Source organism: Chrysochloris asiatica, unplaced genomic scaffold (genome assembly GCF_000296735.1).
Source record: "Chrysochloris asiatica unplaced genomic scaffold, ChrAsi1.0 scaffold00174, whole genome shotgun sequence".
Taxonomy (NCBI): domain Eukaryota; kingdom Metazoa; phylum Chordata; class Mammalia; order Afrosoricida; family Chrysochloridae; genus Chrysochloris; species Chrysochloris asiatica.
The window spans coordinates 4,589,851-4,595,850 of record NW_006408692.1 but is presented as its reverse complement, the minus strand read 5'-3'; positions in this window follow the sequence as shown (position 1 = coordinate 4,595,850).

The window sequence follows — 6,000 nt, the reverse complement described above, 5'->3', positions numbered from 1 at the left end:
TTTTTTTACCTATGATGATGGAGAACCCTTCTCATTGGTGGCTTCTCCCCATAAGAAGTGGAGAAATTTCACCTACTGGGAAAAATAAACATTTCTTGAAGGTTATTCTTCAGATCACAGCCTGTAAATTACACCTTTGTTGTGCAAAGTGGTATAAGGGCTCAGTGTGCATGTGCAAGAAGAGGACACACAGACAGACAGACAGACAGACAGACAGAGTGGTTATCATGCTGGCTACACCTATCATTTTCTTCCACTGAAGCCCCTACTGCTGTAGTAATGCGGAGGTACCTGGACTAGGCCATAAAGGTGAGCATGAAGAAGTAGCTGAGAACCACCTGGATGATGCACAGAACTTTTCAGGTGAGAAAAGCTCAGCATCTCCAACAGTCTTGGGTCCTTAAAAGAGTATGGTTCCGATGGGCTTTGGTCCAGGCATGGATTTGTTGTGAGTACAGGCTTGGGATTTGTGCAGCAGGTTTTCTCAGTATGCTACCGAGTTCTTAGAGCAGTTTTGGTGCCAACACAGCCACAAAAGCTTCAGCCATTAACCCTACTGTATTAACAGTGGATCCACATTCTTACAGCATAACAGGTCATACTCATCTTTGTGGTGTTATCATCTTACCTATGGATTTGTGAGGCTGAGGTGGTCAAGTGTTGAAAGGGTGTTATGCTGTGAGTGATAGAATGTGTGTCTGGATGGTGTGAATGTGTGATTTTTTTCTAGAAACAATGACGATGAGCCAAAGATTGCTTTTAGAGCCACTTCTGTCATCGTGTTTGTTATCTACCTTTGTGGTCTAGTGCAGTTGCAACAGAACTACCACAAATGTATGACCTTTACAAACACAAATTTATTCTCTCACAGTTTGTTGTTGTTAGGTGCCATGGAGTCGGTACTGATTCTCACTGAGCTATGTACAACAGAAGGAAACCCTCCTTGGCCCTGTGCCAACCTCACAATTTTTGCTACGCTTGAGCTCATTGCTGCTGCCACTGTGCCAACCCATCTTGTTGGGGGTCTTCCTCTTTTTCTCTGACTCTGTACTCTACCAAACATAATCTCCTTCTCCAGGGACTGGTCCATGCTGATAGTATGTCCATAGTATGAAAGATGAAGTCTGGCCTTCCTGGCTTCTAAGCATTCTGGCTGTATTTCCAATACAGATTTGTTTGTTCTTTGAGCGATCATGGTACTTTTAATATTCTCTGCCAACACCATAACGCAAATGCGTCATTTCTTTTCTTCTATTGTTTTCATTATTCCCTGTGTCCAACTTTCACATGCATATGAGGTTATTGAAAATACCACGGCTTGTGTCAAGCTCACCTTAGTCCTCAAACTAACATCTTTGCTGTGAAACACTTTAAAGAGGTCTTGTGCAGTAGATTTACCTAATGCTGTCCAAATTCACAGGACTGGCTCTGGAGAAAAGTCTTGGACATCTCCATGTGCCTTGGCATCAGTCTGTCGCTGGATCTAGGAGCTACACAGTACAGGGACCCCAGGCCCAAAGGATACACTCCTCTTGTGGCTCTTCTTTCTTTGTGGCAGTAGGTCCCTATGAACTCTGCTTGCTTGCTTAATCTGTTTTATATCTTAAAAGAGACTGACTCAAGAAACAAGTCTATAGATTGTGCTTAGCATCATGTTGTTGTTAAGAGCCATCGAGTCGCTTCCGACTCATAGCAATCCTGTGTAATGTTTTTGGGGGAGCAATTTGTGAGTTTGAAATGCTGACCTTGTGATTCAAACTGACTTTGCAGTCCAGTGCTCATCCTACAGCTCCACACCAGGACTCCCATTTACATTGTGTTGTTGTTGTTAAGTGCCTGCCATTGATTCAATTCTGACCCATAGCCACCCTGTATAGGGTTTTCAAGGAGCAGTTGGTGAGCCTGAACTGTCAACCTTGAGGTTCCAAGAGACTCTGCAGTCCAGTGCATTAACCCACATCACCACCAGCTTTATAACACATAGGATCATTATTTCAGATCAGGGATAATCATATCAGGTCACATCACGGGATGATCACATCATAAAGATCACATTATGGGGATGATTATGGAGCCCTGGTAGTGTGTAATGGGTTATGAGTTGGGCTGCTAACTGCAAGGTCAGCCATTTGAATCTACCAACCACACCACAGAAGATGAGGCTTTCTCTCCCATAAAGATTTGTTGTTATCATGATGGTTATCAAATTGGTTTCAACTCCTAGCAATCCAGTATAGGGTGTCTGAGGAACGACGACTCGTGAGTTTGAACCACCTATGGAGCTCAGGTAGTGCAGTGGTTACGAATCGGGCTGCTAATCTCATGGTCAGCAGTTGGAAACTACCAGCTGTTCTGCGGCAGAAAGATGAGGCTGTCTGCTCCTGTAAAGATTTACAGCCTCGGAAACCCTGTACAGGGTCGCTATGAGTCGGACCGACTCCACAGCACACAACCACCACCAACAACAACCTTGTGATTCAAAACATCTTTGAGGTCCTGCATTTTGCCTACAGCCAGGACTCCCCATAAAGATTGACAGCCTCGGAAACCCTATTCGGGATCGCTGTTGAAACTGCGTGCTATATAACCACACCTACCTACCACTGGCACTAAATCGTTAGTGTTAAACCACTGAAAATCCCTGTCCAGCTAAGTTGACACAAAACCTTTAACTGTCATACTACCCTTTAATGATTGATGATCTACAAGTCCCCTCCTCCCTTTTGAATTTACAATTAGACTCTCTTGCTACTTGTTTTAAGGAGTCCCGGAAGCACAAATGGTTAAGAACTTGGCTGCTCATCTAAAGGTTGGCAGTTTGAGACCAGAGCCACTCCTTGGGAGAAAGATGTAGTAGTGTGCTTCCATAGAAATTTACAGTCTTGGAAAAACTCACTGGTTGTAATGAGTCAGAATCAACCTGACGGCAACAGGTACAAGGCTGCTGCTGTAGGATAAGCACTCAGCCTACAGGTAGGTTTGAGCTGTGTGGTCAATGGTTCAAACTCAACAGCTGCTCCTCAGAAATGCTATACAGGGTTACTGTGAGTAGGAACCAACTTGATAACACACAACAACATTTCATGTGGTGTCTGCTCAGTGTGAATAAAGGCAACTATACTGAGCTCTGATTTCCTCAAACACTTTCTGTCTTGAACCTGAAACATGTTCGTTCTTCTGCCTAGAATACTCTTTTCTTTGTTACTCTTACTCATTCTTCAATGAGTCAGTTTAATGATCCTCTCTTCCAGAAAGCTTTCCTTGCCCTCCTCTCCACACCCCAACTCTGTCTACCACCAGACTGGGTTAGATGTCTACCTATTTAACTGCCTTTGCATTTGTTGATGGAGTTCGAGCACACATGCATGAAGCAATCCTGAGTAATCAGTAATCTTGATCAGCTGTGTAATATTCAGCTGGACTTGTCTCTTCTAAGTGAACTGAAGACAAATACAGTAATCAAAATTGGTAATAAACATTTTCTAATACAATAAAATATATGACTCTTTATAAACTTGTGAACCAACTTATAATCATGCATACCATAGGGGGAGTGAGACTGTGAATAAGGTCAACACTGGAGAATCTCAGTAGCACCAACTGTACAACAGTTGAGAATCTGTGCTTCTAGCAGACAGTCGTAGTAGACATGTATTGAAGGTTTATATGCTCTATGTGAAGCTGTGGATTGCTAGTTTAAATTCTTTTGCGTTAAGGTCAAAGCGATGAGTTTGAGATCTAGCTAGCTCTGACTTGACGAAATTACTTAAGCGCTGTGGACCTCATACTTCCTCAGCTGAGAAATGAGATCTCATGATTCTTTTATAGTGTTGTTGGAAGGACTGAATAAAATAACCTATGAAATGCACAGAATGGTGTCTCACACATAAGCAATTTTTAATTGCTATTAACTGAAATTGCATCACCTAGTGATGAAATAAGGAGCTCTAGTGGTGCAGAGGTTTAAGTGTTCTGCCAAACAAGACGTCAGGTTCAAACCCACCAGCCACACCACAAGAGAAAGATGTTGCAGTCTACTTTCATGAAGAGTCACAGCTCTGGAAACTGTTTGGCAGTTCTGCTTAGTCTTAAAAGGTGCTGTGAATCAGTATTGACTCGACGGCAGTGGTGTGGGGTTTAGGATGAAATAGTGAATAAAATGCATTTCAGGGAGATGACTCATCTGGAAACATCGTGTATGTTTCAGTGCCAATCCTGAAAACAGGTTCATACAATCTCAGATAATATAACCAAGGGAGTATGGGCATGGGGGAGAGATGTCATTGAATACTGAAGCATAAAGAGGCATTTTATGAAACTGGTTTAGATGAACTCTGTGTACACAGAGGTAGTCATCTTGGTTTCTTGAGAACAGGGACTAGCATTCTAGTCCCCATTATTTCAAAGTGGTACTTGAAAGACATATTCTCAAATGGTTCTTCAATAAAGGCCTACCAATACCACTACTGTGTTGTACTGACTTGTCCATGATCCTTTGGCACATGAGTTCTGACGTTGAGCATTTTGTTTCTGAAGCCACTTTCTCTCTGGGCCTCCCATTCCCCCATCCATCCACACACACACCTTCTTCCCTATAGTACACTCAAGATGAAGATAGCATTGAGCTCGTCCATGGACACCTTCACCAGGTCTGCTTGGATGTGGTGGGCTGGGAGGAAAAATAGTCTTTATCACCAAGTGTAGCTGGTCACATTTCTCCTATCAATAAAAAGACTGAAGAGTAAATAGTGATTTGGTTTTTCCCTTTCTCCTCACTGTCCCCATTTCAATATAGAATGACTGGAAAAACTTGTAGGTTTTTCAAACCCATCCCTTCCCCACAAGTCACCCTCAATAATCATATTTAATTCCTCAAACATCTTTGTTAAAGACATTTAACAAATACTTATATACCAAGTTGGGATGTGGCTCTGAGGGGAAAAGATGTGGCAATGCATTTCCTTAAAGATGTCCAGCCTTTGCAACACTCTGGGGCAGTTCTATGGACTTGACAGCAGTGTGCATTTTGATGTGCCAGATTAAAGGCTAGAGAGCAAAACTTCATTTCTAACTTGTACCTCATATGCAAAAGTGAATTTGGGTTATCCTAAGTAAATGGAAGTAAATAAACCCATTACTTCCTTAAACCTTTTATCACAAAGTATTTATTGAACAAAATAATAGAACAGTAAAATGATACATATATGAAAGTGAAAATTTGCAGTCATAGAAAAAAGTGTACAAAAAGAGACCAACGTCAGATTATAGTTTCATACAAGTGTAGCCATAGCAGTTTAACACTGATCAGTTGGACATATAGAAAGGAAAAAAGTTATTAAATTCTGAGGAACTTCCTTTTTGACTAAAAGACATCTATTTGAAACAAACAGAATGGGGCTGAGCTCCCATGGTTGACTAAATATCTCCAGTTCTGCATATTCTATGATAGTCAAAAATTATGTTTTCCCATTTCTAATAAATGTATCAGGTCTATACATTTAATCACAGTATTTGGGGAAAGGAAAAAACAATCATTTATAAGTCATTTGAATATTTCCAGTTATTTGCATTTTTAAATTATACTGAAATATTTTGGGGTGAGATTTTTATGAACTTTCAAGTTTCTGTAAAAACATATTACATTTTCAATGTGTACTTTTATTTAACAACCCCCCCCCACCTCCCCCAAAATTGCTGTATCTTGCTCTGATTTTTCTACTTAACATATAGTTCCAGGCTAGTCTCCATCGTTAGCTAGGCATTAGAAACAACTGACTGAGCACCAATCTTTGTCCTGTCTTCAGTTAGTTGTGTGGCCCACCTATTCCTGCGCACCTTTCTTCCTCTGTAAACAGGTGATAGGAATTGTTCTCCAAGGCCTCTTGTAGCTCTAACATTCTATGGTTGGTGACTTTCAGTTCCCTGGACCAGCTCCTTTTATTTTAGTACAGAATGACCCTGAGGGGGGTGACAGTAGTGTCTGTAGATGTTGGAACCAGT